Genomic DNA, 16150 nt, shown 5'->3' on the forward strand with positions numbered 1-16150 from the left:
TGAGGATTCTCTTAATTGAATTTTTTACATTGTTTACTGTATTTAATGGTTGTTTTTGCATTTTGAGATGTGTGCTCATTTAGGTTTTTGTTTGGGAGTGATATCTCTGCTATCCGAGTGGGTCTGCAGATAAGTGTATCATCAAATTTTAGTGGATAACTGTTAGGATAATGGGTTATTCTTTATGCTAAATTTAGTCAAGTTGCTTTTCAGTAATTTGAAGGCCTTAGATGTTAAAGATAGATGTTGGACTTTGTTAGGCTTTCTTATAAAAAGATGCATAAAATAGAGCTGGGGCAATCAATCACATTAAAAAAAAAAGCAAGAAGTATGTTCAGAGAGATGGCTCAGCAGTTAAACATACTTGCTACCTTTGTAGAGGATGTTGGTTCACTTCCTAGCACCCACATAACAGCTCACAGCCATCTCTGACTCAAATTTCAGGAGACTTTACACCTTCTTCTGGCCTCCTTGGGCACTGCACATCATAAAAGAATGATAAATGTTAAGAAAACAAACACACAAACAAACAAGGAACTGGTATTTGAAGAGCAAAATGAAGTCCATTTCCAGAGAATCCTTAAAAGATAGTGGCATACGTTTTGGCAGCTCTTTAAGTTACTGATTTTCAGTCGTTTGTGAAGAGCATTTGTGTGTTTTACAAGTTCTTTTTTTTTTAAATTCCATTTCTTTTTATTAAGCAAATTTGTTTTTTGACAATTTCATACAGTCATTAAATTCATTCTGGTCTCTCTTACCACCTAACTGTGATCTCTTGTTTTTCTTCCACACCTGTCAACCCCCTCTCCTCTTTACAAATGGTTCCAATATTCATGGCTTTTAGTTTTTTGGGTCAAGAACCATCCTTTGGAGTCTGGTAAGCTCACTAGTAGGTATACAGCTGAAGACAGTGACTGCCCCTCCTGTGAAATCTGTTAGCAGCTAATAGTTTCAAAGGGAGTAGAGAGCCCTGTGGGCTCCTCCTGATTCATGCCTGACTGATAACAGCAGATACTTTGAGAGTCATGATTTTAAGAATCTTGTCCAAAGATGGCATTTGCCGTCTTCACCCGGTCTCCTGGTTCTTACTTTCTTTTCACCCATTTATGCATTCACTGAACAAGAAGCTTTTCCAAAAGACCAAGGCTAAGAGTAATGAATATTTTTGAAGACAATTTAGTACCATTTCAGCTTAGCCAAATAATGTAGTAATTTCCTTCTGGAATCTATGATCTCCATAGCCATTTTATTTTGGACTGGGTTTATAGTACCAGAGGCCTCAAATCTAGTCAAAGATTGGTTAGTTGTTTCACGTTTACACCATTAGGCACATATTGACTAGTTCATTGGCATCATAGTTAGCAGAATTCACAGTTCAGTAATTTGTTTATGTGTTTTCTGTGATAGTGCCTGGCATTGCACCTTCTGACACCATCATAGATGGCCAGCAGTGAGAAATGTCTGCCTTAGTTTCATCTCCATCTCTCTGTATCTTGCATGAGTGCTGTGTGGTATCTTGAGTAATAAGTCTTGTCATCTAGCTGGTAGGTACCCAAGAGGGACGGTAATCATATTGTTTTGGGGGCCTTTATTTAGGGCTTGCCTCATTTACCTCAATAAGTTTTTTGTTTAATACGCTTCTAGGAGCAGTATTACTTAACCATACAGGCTATCTTTCTTCTAATACTTTTTAAAAGTCATTATAAAAGTTGGCTTATAAATCTACAAAATACAGTTTTTGCTTTTTTTATTTTCTTTTTATTTTATCATTTAATTTAATTTATATTTTTGGGGACAGGAGTTTTCTTTGTAGTCCTATAGTCTTCTCCTGGAACTTGCTTTGTAGATCAGACTAGCCTTGAACTCATAGAGACCCCCCTGCCTCTGCCTTCCAAGTACTAGGATTAAAGCTGTGTACCACCACTGTCCAATTTACAAAGTAGATATTTTATGGCTTTTTAAAAATACATCTTTGATTTTGGTCAGTACTCCCTCTTTACCTCCTTACCTGTGCCTCATTCCTTTTTAAGATTTTCTAGAGAACCTTGTCACATGCATACATCCTGTTGAGCTGGGGGACATGATTTCTCTTTTAGTTATATGAAAGAAACTCTTGGATGTGCATACAGGAAATATGTTCAAGATCATTTTGTAAAACATTGTGACAAGCAAATATCTGGTGTTACTCAAATGCAAATCAGCTAGAGACAGAGTGAATGAATTGTGGCATACTCATATACTGACTGATGAGTTATTTAAAAGTGCAGTGAATGATCTCCAGGTTCAGATGTCCACATTGGTCACTTTAAAAACAGAGTATTTAGTAAAAAAAAAAAAAAAAAGTGTTTCTTAACTAAATAACATGGGAGTGTCTACCACATTAAATGGGAAACTTCAATACTGGTAACATCTAAATGTATTAGTTATATATACATACAGAGTGAAAAAGTAAGAATGCAGTTATGTTAAATTCAATATGGTGTTATTTAGCTATGTGTATATGGGGCAGGATAGATTTGGGGAGAAACATAAAAGTAGAAGATATTGGGGATGCTTTTATCATTTTAATCTTTTACTTAATACATTGTTCTTTTATTATTTATGATTCTATATGTTTAAAACCTTTGGCAAATGCACTTGTTATGAAAATACTTTAGGTAAAAATAAAGTTCTTAGGACAAAGTACTTATATAGTGCTCTGTCTAGATCTCACTTTCACAGAGTCAAACCTCCCTGCTGTTCTGACACTTCAACCCCTAGATGAATGTGCTAAGGATATTATAATAGAGTTCTACTTAAGTATTCCCTGAGAGAATGAATAAATAAATATGGACACTCTTTCCCTCATCTTTCCTTTCTATACTGTTAAGCCAGTAATGTATCAAGCTTACTTTGTTACATTGTGTTTGCATGCATTGTCTTCAGGATTCCTGGATTCAGGACCCTGTATGCCTTTGTTTCCAGATTGATTTGTTTGTGGTTTTTTTTTTTCCTCTTCAGTTTATTCTTCTTGATTCTTTATTAATCGTTATAAAATATGTCTTTGGCCATTCTACACATTTCCCTAGAAACTTTTATGATTCCTTAGAATAGAATATGGGAGGACCTCTTTAGTTTGGGTACCATGCTTCTGTAATTTGATTTTCACCACAGGCCATATTTGCTATCCATTCCTTGAAGGGACCAATCTGTTTTCTTTTGACTTTTTGGTGCTGGAACATGAGAGATATGGAGAGTTGGTGTGCTGGGATGTTCTTATAATTCACACTGTCTTCAGATTCTTCCCACCCCTGTTTTTAAATTTGGAACACTGTCAGAGTAACTTTATATTTTTGTATTTTATTTTTTATTTGAATGATGGTGGGATATTGTTTCCTGTCTTTGTGGCGTTCCTTTTAGTTTGTAATCTACCTTCGTCATCTAGTCTGGTTATGGTTGCAGTAGCTAACAGTGAAATTGTTCATCATTTCAGTGTGCCATAGCATTATACATGGTTATGTGGGTGCCTGTATCAGAAACCCCAAAAGCATTGCTTATACAACTGGAGAATTTTTATTAGAAAACAGCAGCAGGCATCTCACTGAGCTAATAAACAGGGATGTCAGTTGATTTCTTCCGAGGACTGGAATTTAGTAATTACATGGTTTAGATCTAAGTTTTGTGGCATACATAAGGGGAGAAAGACTTGGAATATGTGTTTAGGTCATCATTTTGATTTTAGTTTGAATCCATTTTTAAGGTCAGGTTGAATAATACTTCACAGATTCTTTGATTGGATCACTGGTAAGTAATGGTAGACATTTTCATTGTAAGTGTCTGATTGTTTATATGTAGTCTGCTTTCTTATTTAGAGGTCAGCATTAGAAGTGACAATTGTACTCTAAGTGATGACATCATTCAACATATTTCAGTCAGTTATTTAAATGGTTTGGTCTTGAAAGCTTTAACAGGAAATGTAGATGAAGCATTATAATCTTGAGTCTTCTGAGAAGAAAGAGTTTTAAGAAGATTGAAGTAATTCAGCATATTAATAGCATGGATTCTCAAAAATGTGTGTGTGCGTGTGCGTGTGCGTGTGTGTGTGTATGTGAGAGGGGAAGGGAAGGGAATATTATCTAGATAATTTTCTTACTGAAGTTTAGAGGCATTATTTTTTTTTTTTTTTTTAGTAGAAACACGTGCATACTACTTGATCTCAAATACCTTCTAGTGGTAGTTTCCCTTTGGATAATTAGGAATTTATTTCTTTGGAAAAACAATCACCATGGATTATCAAGTTTTATTAAAGATATTTGGAAATAGGAAATATTTAATGATGGTAGAAATGTCTTTTATAGTTAGTGAAAAATTGGGCAGTATCAGGTAAGTGAAAAGTACCCTTTTCCCATTCTTTTTAGAGACATTAGGGCAGTGGTTCTCAAAAGGACCATTTTACAACTGGGAGACACTTCGCAATATCTAGAGACGTTTTGATTTGTCATATGGGATAAGTATTATTGATCTCTACTGGACAGAATTCAGTGATATTTAAACTTCCTACCTGTAATAAGCCACAAACATAAGTATTACTTAGTCCCAAATACAGCTCTTCGAGTGAGAAGCTTACTGCTTTGTAGAAACTACATTCTCTTTCTGTTTCTCTCTGTCTCTCTTTCTCACTCTCTATCAGACAGACTTGTTGAAGAATGTTTGCTAAAACTTTGTTATAGTGAAAAATGAGAAATACCTCAATGTTTATTAGTGGGGAAATGGATAAATAAAATAGATGCCCTAATATTTTATAACAATTAACACCAAGTAGGTAGATGGATGTACCAGTAGATCTCAAAACTACTATTGAATTAAAAGTAACAAATATTTTTAGTGTGATACCATTTATGATAATTGAAAAATATGTAAAATACAACTTTATTATGTAATTAGAAGATGAGACGTGAATTTACCTCCAAAGGAGGTGACTTACTTTTTTTAGGAGAGTGGTTACTTTTGAGGAGGTGACTTTAGAGCAGTGGTTCTCGACCTTCCTTATGACTCTTTAATCAGTTCCTCATGCTATGGCCACCAACCATAAAATTGTTTTCACTGCTACTTTATAAGTTGAATTTTGCTACTGTTAGGAGTTGTAATGTAAATTTTTGATATGCAAATAGTCTTATGTGACCCTGTGAAATGGTTGTTTGACCCCTGAAGGGGTTATGACACACAGCTTGAGAACTGCCACTCTAAGGTAGACCCTCCTCTTAGAGGTTGTGCACAGGAGCTTCAGTTTATTCTTTTATAATGTACAGAAAATGAACAGATAGTCTCTTACAGTTATTTAAAATAGAAGGCATAATATAAACTTTACTCAGCATAAATGTTAATTGGCAACAACACAGATATTGTAATGGTACTATTAAATGCATTTCTTAAAAATACTTTTTAAAATTTCTACCTGAAAAGCATGTTAGTAAATTTGCTTCAAGACTTAGTATAGCATGTTTATGTGTTTCCATATCTTCCTGTATTGGAATATATCTCGACTGTCTATAAAGAGATATGTGTCTTTTTGTTGTTTATCTTTTATGTGCAATTGTGAATGAACTTCACTAAGAAACAATAACTATTAAATCTGTGGCTAGTTCACAAAGATAAAAACCAGTATAAAGGATTACTAAACTATGTTGTCTGATTTTTGTGTGGTAAAATATTGAAAACATTGTTTCTACAGAAGAATGTAAATATCTCTTACTTAGATATTGGTTAGATTGATTTTTGTTCTAAAAATTTTTGATTATAGTAGTTTAAATAGTCCAGTTAGTAACCATCCATGAAGTAAAGTTTGGTCACTTAAAGTGATTCTAGGAAATTTACTCATAAACTATTCTTAGAGTTCTTGTTGACTGACGTATTTGTTATGGGCTGCACTTGACTATAGACATTTTACAAATGTTATTGAAGATTGAAAATAAGTTCAGTAGCATCTCTGAGAACACAAGGATTAATTTTAATATAAAATAAAATGACAGTAAAATGAAATGAAAATGGTATATAACCTTAGCTTTTCTTAAAGTGACATGAGAATAAGTATCTCAAACATAGTATAATTAAAAGTTATAATAACTATTCTTGATGTCTTTGAATTTAAATTATCTTAAATTAAGTAACAGATTTAAATTGCATTTATAATTATATGGTAGTTTATACTTTTTAAACAAAAAGCATTTACCAAAAATTATCCCAAGTTTAGGGAACCTAATTTAAATTGAAAAACTTTAAATAACCTTTAGTTAATGATTTTTATTTACACTTGTTAGTAGGAACTTAAATCCAAAAATAATAACATATATATCTTTACATGTAAATGTCAATCTAATCAAAAGATGACTGAAAATTAATGACTTTATTTACAAAAAGGTCGTAGAATTTTAGATCTAATTTTTTTGTTAAAAGATTTCATATAAATTATAAGAATGGCTTAATTGTAAAATTCATAATGATAATTTAAATTTAGAATATTTAATTTATTATAATTTCAGTTCAGATATATAATTATGAATAGTTATGATTTTAAGTATATAGAATTTGAAATAAGTCACATAACCTTTTAAGATAATTTTTATAATTAGGTGAGAACAAGGCATGAACTATTTCTACTTGATTTTCTTGCTAATATTTACAGCTTAACACTAGTGTTAGTTCTTAATTGATAGGAAAGATGATGATAAAGTAGTTAGCAAGTATTCTTCTCTAGAATAATATGTAGTGAATTTTAAGAATTAACCATTGAAAAATAAAATGCTACTTCAAAAGTTTTAGAAGAACTTAACCTGGTGGTTCAGGCCTGAAATCCCAGGTACTTGGCTAGTGGAAGAAAGAGGATCAAAAGTTCAAGGATAGCCTTACCAATTAAGAACTGCCTCACCTTAAAAGGAAAAGAGAAAAAAGCAAAGCAAAGCAAAGCAGGCTGGGAATATAGCTCAATGGTAGAGCCTTGTCCAGCATGTGTGAGGCCCAGGGCTTCTTCTCTGGTACCACATTAATGTGTGAGGGTGGACATGTGTGTCTGTGTCTATGTTTGTATCTCTGTCTGTGTATATAAAGATACTCTTAATTCATTGATGTGCTTAGTTTTATAGGGAATAATAGCTGAGTAACTGTAAAACTTTCATATATTTTCTTTCAAATATAAAATGTGAGCTATTTTGAAAAACGAATAGTATTCTGATTTGAGCAGTTGACCTTTAGGTCAACTCTTAAGAGACATGCAGAACAGGCTCCCTTCTTCTCAGGTGTGAATTGTACAGGGCTGTTTTGGAATGGGAAAAGAACTGATATGAGCATCGTTACAAGGCAATATATTTCACGTGGAAGACAAAGGATTAAGATGCCGATTTCCAGAGCAGTGGCTAGTACAGCACCTGTTACAGATGTTTTGCAATAAGTGTTTATGATCCTGATTCATGATTTTAATATTTAGATATTGTGGTTTTAGTTATGAAAATCTCTACAGTAGTGCTACATTGACAGATTTATAGGTAAGCCTTTTTGGGGGTGAAAATAAAAAAGTAATACCCTTATGATTTACTTTTACTATTTAAAATATATTTTGAAAGTACATTAGGTTTTATTTTGTGTTGTTCAAAATTTTGTTTACTTATTTAAACTTTCATATTTAAAATGAAAAAAGTTGCAATTTGGAGAACATTTTTTTTGTACATGAATGTGCCCATGTAAGTGAATATGCTTTAAAGCCTGCTTTAAGTAAAAAAAAAAAAAAATCTTTGAGGGAACTGGGATACAAACCGTATAATGATAACAATAAAATTTCAAAAGTCACCATTAGTTTGTATTTGTCTTAGAATGGATCGGTCTTTAAACTTGGTATGAGCTGTCAAAGTTTGAAATGGTAAGGCCAAATAGTCTCCTACCCTGAAAATTAATATCTAGTTGAAGTAGCTTATTTTCCTTTAACTTCACCATAAACTTCCAACCTAAATTCAGTTTTAAACTGCTAAATTGTTTGCTGTTTTCTCAGGCATTATATCAATCAGTACAGAATTCTCTCTCTCTCTCTCTCTCTCTCTCTCTCTCTCTCTCTCTCTCTCTCTCATATGTGAGGTGCACATGGATGTATTTATGCATGTCTACATCTGGTGTCCTCCTGAGTCCTTCTGCTCTGTTTTTGAGATAGTATTTCTCAGTGAACTTGGATCCCACTGATTCAGCCAAATTTTCTGCACAGTGAGCCCCAGAGAGCCTCAGGTCTGTGCCTCCTCAATGCTAGGTCATAGATATACACTGCAGTGCCTGGCCTTTCATGAGGGTGATAAACACTTTCCAGACTCGACCATCTTCCTAGCAACATAACCCTTTATTCTTCATGGCTAAGTATGGATGACAGTTTATAGCTACACTTTAGTATTTACTTTGATGGGCGTTTTAATCTGTTCAGTTTTTTTTTATTTAAATTCCTTTTCTGTATTCTTAGAGGTAGATGTGTGTAAATCTTACCAACTCCAATTAGCAATTTCATTGAAACATAATCTTGCTAAATTATTTGAATTGGGTGGCCCTGAGTTAAGTAGGTTAGTACATCATTTTTTTTTTTAAGTTTGCTATGTATGTCTAATGATTGTCTTTTCAATTTTATGGTAGCATGATTAGTAAGTTACCATTGAGTGGATTTTAAATATTATTCTTTTACATTACATGGTTATATTCTTTTTGCATATATATATATATATATATATATATATACACACACACACACACATATATGTATATATATATATTCATTTTCACATGGTGTTACTCTCTAAGTTTTTAGCCATTACTGAATCTTTTTTCATATAAAGCCAGAATTCCATGGAGCTATTGTGATGCTTCAGTTAGTTATACATCAAATATTTGGAAAAAAACCCCAAACATTTATGAAGATATTTTGATGTTTTTCTTTGTGGGTATGGTGCCATAGTTTCAGTTTACTTAGTAGATTTTAAATTTACATTTGATTTCAGAATATTTTAAATGATACTGTCTTGTGAGATAAATTTATAGTGTCTAGTATAAATACAAGCACCAACATCTTCAAAAGAACTGTATTTGAAAGTAAAAGAATCCGTTGTATTTGAAGTATTTGAGAGATAAGTATGCTGAAATATACAGCTCACCTCATAATAAAGAGGATAAGTATTGGAAATTGGAAGCCTGTAAAACATAATTGAAAATATTTTCAATTCTTACTGATACTGTTGTAATTCTTTATTTGTACAGTGTATGTGTATGAATGTTTCTTCTTTATTTGTACAGTGTATGTGTATGAGTGTTTCTACACACGTTTGTATGTGTAAATGTAAGTGTACATATGCCACAGCGTATGTAAAAGTAAGAAGACAAAGGTGGATACAGGTCCTCATTAGAGACAAGGTCTCTTTGTTGGTTTTCCTCTGTGTATGCAAACTCTGCAACTTCTTGGGAGTTCTCCTGTCTTTTCCTTCTATCTTTTACTAGCTAGTTGAATATCTTATATAGTTTCTTTTCTCTTTCATATTTTTTAATAATATTGATCTATTTATATTAAAAACACATTGTTTTTATGGATGTTTTGCCTGCATGTTTGTATGTCATACATGCCTGGTACCCTCAGAGGCCAGAGAGGGCATTGGAACCCTTGGAAGTGGAGTTAGAAATGGTTTTGAGCTAAGCTACCATGTGAGTGTGGAGAATTGAACCTAGGTTCAATGAAAGAAAAGCCATCCTGAGTACGGGGATTAAAGGTGTATGCTGTCACACCCTGTGACTATTATCCTTTTTATTGAAAAAGTTGTTATATAAATAAATACATTTGATTATTTTTCCCTTCCCCAATGCCTACCATACTCTTCCATCTCCCTATTCACCCCAGTGTTTTTTTTTTGGAATTATCTTTCTTTAAAACAAAAAATAAACACAAGAAAGCATAATGAAACCCCCACAAAAATGAAAAGAAAAACAAAAGAAAGACCAATGCCTTAATTATTCTGTTGCTATGAATAGACATTATGACCAAGGCTAAGGGACCAGGGAACCCTGGGACTGTGGAGATTAGGCCCCTAGTAAGAATGGGGCACTCCCCACCTCTCCCAGCCCAGGACGTCACCTAGTCTAGTAGCCAGGTTAAACTTCTTCTCCCCTTATAAAGTCATGTAGGGCAATTGCTGGAATTCTCCCATATGCAAATGAGCTATCACCAGTGCCCTGGCCTAGCCAGTAAAGTACATTTTCCCAGAAAACCCCTACCCAACCCTCAAAGGTTGAAGTGGCCTTTGTTTCCACCATTGAATGAGTTACCACTGCCTGAGGACTCTTCTACATCTGGCTGTTCCCATTCCTCTCAAGGTCTGCCTGTCAAGATCGCCATGAGACTTTGTCAGGAGGCAAAGTCTACCCATAACCAGCACAAGGCATCTCAAATAATAAAGCATTTAATTGGAGGCTTGCTCATAGTTTTAGAAGGTTAGTTTGTTATGGCAGACAGTCATGGTACAGAAGCAGTAGCCAAGCTTACATTTTGATCTACAGGCATTAGTCAGGGAAAGACTGGGCCTGGTGTAGGCTTTTGAAACCTCAAGCCCACCCATAAGAAAGAAAGTCCACCTTCTTCAACATGGCCACAACTCCTAATACTTCTCAATCACTTCACCAACTTGGACTAAGCATGCAAATATATATGAGCCTATAGGGGCCATTTTTTCTGCTGTTTTTTTTTTTTTTTTAAATTGGATATTTTATTTACAATACAGATGTCATCCCCTTTCCCCATTTCCCCTCCCTAGAAGCCCCTATTCCATCACCCCTCCTCCTTTATGCTTTTATACCATTTTGATTACATGCATGTATTAAGGTCAGTTCTAGGTTGAGGGTCTAGCAATACAATAGATGCAAATAGTCAAGGAACAGGCAAGACAATAAACACAAAAATAGTCAAAGAAAAAGCAAGGTATTAAACCCAATTACATGAACACTCCCATGATCACTGTTTCTAAGGGCTTATCAGGATGACCAAAGTATCTGAGTCTACTTCCCTGTCCTAGCCCAAGGTCATTTCATGTCTGAAGCCTACTACCTTGTTCTAGCCTAAGATTTAGATTCCTACCTGAAATTACTTCTTTGTACTAGCCTATTGTCAGATTCCTGCCTGAAGCCTACTTCCTTGTCCTTGGCCAATGTCAGATTCCTGCCAAGCAGCCCATTTCATTGTCCTTTGCCCATGTCCGATTCTTGCCAAGCAGCCCCAAAGGCTCTCCACCTCTCCACCTCTCCCCCTTTTTATTTCATTAACAAGACTGAGCCTGTCTTAGATCATTCTGACAAGAATGCCTTCCTTACTTGTTATGGAGTATGCATTATCAAAAGCAATGCACTTTTGTCTTAGGTTGGTAAGGCTCTGTGCAGAATCTTACCTTGGTTTGCCAGCCTGTTAATTTAATAACTCTGTCTGGGGGTCCATTTTCAGGTTCAAGCCAATTAGAAGATGTACAATCAATGTAACTTACATTAAATACTGTAGAAGAAACAAAAGTATTTTTAACTTGATAATTAAAAGAGCCTGTCCTGGTATCAGCATATCTCACCCATCATTCTGGCGGCCACCATGCTCCTTCAGCATCCTGCAGAAAAAACACAAACATACCCTCTTTCCCATATTTAATACCTGATCCGGATCATGCCATATGCCAGTAAGTGGATCCTTTCCTTTCACCTATGCATAATGTATGCCTAGTTGTAGAGCGCCATAGACACTCAGCAGAAAGTTCCTTGGCATCTAGGTTTTTTTTTTGTTTTGTTTTAAAACAAAAAACAAAACCCAAAAAACTTTAAGATAAAAAACCAGAAAGAATACAATTTAAATAAATTTGTGGTGTACAGGGGTATATCTCCCCCTTTTTTATTTTATGAAGATATAGTTTTAAAGTTCCGTTCCACACTCTCTTGTCCTTGACAATTAAAAGGAATCCCAGTAATATGGGTAATGTTAAATTGCTTCTAAAGATTCTCAAATGTTCAACTGCCATAGCCAGTTCATTATTTGTTTGCTTGTTTGTTTTTCTTTTTATTTATTTTTTTATTATTGGGTACTTTATCTACATTTCAGGTGTTATTTCCCTTTCCCCATTCTCTACCCCCAGAAGCCCCTTAACTCATCCTCCCTCCCTCCTATTTCTATGAGAGTGTGCCCCCACCCACCCACTCCTCCCTCCCCTCCCTCTAATTTCTCCTAACTGGGGCATCTAGCCTTCCAGGGACCAAGGCCCTCCTCTCCCACCGATGCCTGACAAGTCCATCCTCCTCTACAAATACAGCTAAGGACATGGGTCCCTCCATGTGTGTTCCCAGGCTAGCTGTTTAGATCCAGGGAGCTCTGGTTGGTTGGTATTGTCGCTCTCCAGGCCCTTGAACTCCTTCAGTCTTCTCTCTAACTCCTCTGCTGGGAACCCTGTGGTCAGTTTGATGGTTAGCTGTGAGCTTCCACCTCCATATATGTCAGGCTCTGGCAGTGTCTCTCTCAGGAGACAGGTATATCAGGCTCCTGTCAGCATACATTTCCGGACATCCATAACACTATTTGCTTATGGTGATTGCATCTGGGAGGGATCTCCAGGTGGAGCAGTCTCTGGATGGTCTCTCCTCCAGTTTCTGCATCACACATTGTCTCATATTTGCTCCTGTGAATATTCTCCTGTGAAGAAGGACTGAAGCATCCACACCTTGATCTTTCTTTTTCTTGGGCTTCATGTGGTCTGTGAGTTATGTCTTGAGTTTTGTGAGATTTTGGGCTAATATCCACTTATCAATGAGTGCATACCATGTGTTTGCTTTTGTGATTGGGTTACCTCACTCAGGATGATATTTTCTAGTTCCATCCATTTGGCTAAGAATTTCATGAATTCATTGTTTTTAATAGCTGAGTAATACTTCATTGTGTAAATATATCACATTTTCTGTATCCATTCCTCTGTTGAAGGACATCTGGGTTCTTTCCAGCCTCTGGCTATTATAAATAGGCTGCTATGAACATAGTGGCCTTGTTATATATTGGAACATCTTTTGGATATATGTATAGGGACCGTTCTTAATCAAACTGTCACAACTAATATGGAAAAAAAATGCCGAAACAAAAGCAAAATAAAACAAGCAGTTCACTTTAGTCAGGAACAAAACTTACAAGAAATACACACACACACACACACACACACACACACACACACACACACACACAGAGTGGCTCTCTACCAACAAAAGATCCAAGAATGCAGTGCACCAGGATAGATGTGTCATCTGGTCTTCAGTATATTGCTAGTGAAGGAATGGACAAGCAGACGAAGACAACAAGCTTCCTCCTTCCATGTCCTTTATATAGGCTGTCACCAGATTAGAAGGATCTTTCCACCTCAAAAGATCTGGATTGAAAGTGGGTCTATCCACTTCAAATGATTTTATTAATTATAGTCAAGGTAACAAGCAAGAATAGCTATCACAGGTGCTTTTAAGATTTTTTTATTACTGTTTTTTATTCTGTGTGGTAGTATGTTCCTATTGAATGCACGTACCTCAAAAGGCTAGGTCATTGGATTGATTACCCAGGATCTGGAGTTGTATAGGTGTTTGTGAGCTTCCTGTTTTTGTTTGTTTGTTTGTTTGTTTGTTTTTTGTTTTTTTTTTTGTGCTGAGTGGAACCCTCATTGTCCTGAAAAGCTGTGTCCCCGCTTAAGCACTGAACCATTTTTCTAGCTCCTCAAGTAATTTTAATAATAGTAAATACTGTTTTAGGAAACATTTGATATCTTTAAGGTAAACTATAAAACATTAAAGGTTATATATTGTATGGCAGAACATTTTTGTATTTTTGAAAAATATTGATAGCTAAAAAATTAAAACAATTTTTATAACTATTTTACTGTTCAGCATCATTTCAAAAAGTGTTTGTAACTTCAGAGTTAACTAAATAAAGAACAAAAAGCTAATAAAATCCTGAAAGTTTATGGACAAATCAGGACTATTTCAAGTATTCTGTATTTTATGGAACATATGAGAAACTAGATAAATGTTCAGTGAAGACTAATTTATGTCTCACTTAAAGTTTGAACCCTATGGTATGCTAGTTAGAGTATGAATAAATTCTGATTGTAACAGTTAAGTGATCATATTGTATTCTTTTCAAGATTTTGAGGTTTTAAATTTAAGTTTCCTTAAATTTAAATGTCAGCCAGTTACTTTGTCATGTTTTGTCTTCATATCTGAAATCATGTGAATTGTTACAGCTCGTATGTCAGATCCAGTGGAGAAAGTTTAATGCTGAGGCTGAATTTCTAGAACTTGACACAGTTTGTGACTAATGTGATTTACTTCCATTATTGTATGTACTCATAAAATATGGCTTATATGTGAATGAAATGCTGTCTGTATTAACTAAGGTTGTGCTTGCTGTTGTCCCACTGCAGAAAATTTCTAATGACTTGGTGAAGATAGGAAAACCATCAGAAAGGCTGAAGTACTGTCATACTGTAAGTATTTTTGAAAAGAAGTTTAAGAATATTTCATGTTGATTTGTTTTAGGGAAAATACATTAAAAATATATGCAAAATATAGAGTTGGACATTATAATCATCTTAATAATTTATAAGAACTAATTATGTGTTGCTTTTAAAAATTGAAAATGTGTTTTTATGTATTAAGATGAGGATTTTTCCAATAGCATTAACAAATATTTCTAATTCTAACAAAGATTGATCTATTCTGTATACATTTGCTTATTTAAAACTATCAGAATCCAGAAAATCATTGTAGTTTTATAGGTTGTGATTTGTTTGGGTGGCTTATTGTTTAGGTTATTTTGCAGAATTATTTATTTGCTGATTTATTTATGTATTTCATTATTTATTTATTTGATTATTTAGTAAATTATTTATCTGATGAATTATTAATATATCTTCATGACATGCTTTAAATTATTTATAACTTAATTTTGAGTTTATTGCTTTTAGACGCTGCATTGTTACTGACTAGTTTTGATCTTTTCTTTGTGGTTCTTGAAAATTAAAGTATTAGCTCTAAGGCAGAGAGTACATTCATTCCAATGCCGTAGACTTATTTTATTTTTAGTTTGTAGGTAATTTATGGCAGTGATAAGATTTTAGCTGTGTGTTGCTGTTCAGCCTTAAAGTTACCCTTTTAGGGTTACTTGAATGTGATAAGTCAGGGTGTTGTGTATGTGGTCATTGTGAGTTGTTTGCTGATTAATGATACAGTGTTTCATGTGTAAACAAAAATGGAACTTGTTAAACCTGACACCATGTTCTTTTATGTCTCTCTAAAGGAAGGTTTGCATATTGTTTTAGAATAAATGGTGGAATTATTTGATTTTAGTGGCAAGTCTGTTTTACCAGTGGAGTGCTTTTAGGGAAGTTTACAGGATTGAATTGCAGCTTAGATTTGGATCCTTTTTTTTTGTTGTTGTTGTTGTTTAAAGTCTATTATGTGAGCATTTGGAAAGCAGCTTTTTCTTGAGTAACTTATGAATAGATAGTCATCTGAACAAATGCAAGTGGTCTTCATTTCCCATTCTTACACTTGAATGACTTTGTGCTTTACAGTTTTAACACTTGAAAGAATAGCTGCACTGTATATCTCAAGTTGAGATGCTATGACTTCTATAGAGAAATTCTGTTACAGAACTGTCAATTATGTACATACATCCAAATTTCCTATTTTGAAATATTGAATATATTAATATTTAATTAAAATGTTTCAGTAATGTCTTTTTATTCTTGTCTTGAAAAATGTTCTACAGTGATTTATATAACATGGATTAGAAGTGTGTATATTATATATATCTGTGACTTTTGTATTCTAGAGATAAAGAACTTGATACACTATTACATATAAAATTCTATTTTAAAATGTTCTTTAGTATATTTATGTTGCCCTTTGAAGAAAAAAAAGTTGCTTTCTCTATTGCTGAATAAAGTACATATTAGCAGTCATGGTAGTCTATTGAGGGTACACTATTATTCAGACCTATTGATGGAATACTTACTGAATTATACAAGTGGGCATTCCTTTGATATTACACAAGTATGTACCATTACTCAAGCACAGGCATCTGGGAATTCCTTTTGACAATAAGATG

At 34.2% G+C, this 16150-nt stretch overlaps 1 protein-coding gene across 2 annotated transcripts in view; it reads left to right on the forward strand.

Moving 5' to 3' along the window:
* The window catches only part of Tbc1d5 (TBC1 domain family member 5), a 441474-nt gene that overhangs the window by 29395 nt on the left and 395929 nt on the right, over positions 1 to 16150 (forward strand). For both annotated transcript variants that reach the window (XM_028766551.1, XM_028766553.1), the window contains exon 2: positions 14463 to 14525. The gene's annotated coding sequence lies outside the window, so the exon portion shown is untranslated. The remainder of the gene's footprint in view (positions 1 to 14462; positions 14526 to 16150) is intronic.

The sequence above is a fragment of the Grammomys surdaster genome, unplaced genomic scaffold (assembly GCF_004785775.1).
Source record: "Grammomys surdaster isolate TR1022 unplaced genomic scaffold, NIH_TR_1.0 169, whole genome shotgun sequence".
NCBI lineage: Eukaryota > Metazoa > Chordata > Mammalia > Rodentia > Muridae > Grammomys > Grammomys surdaster.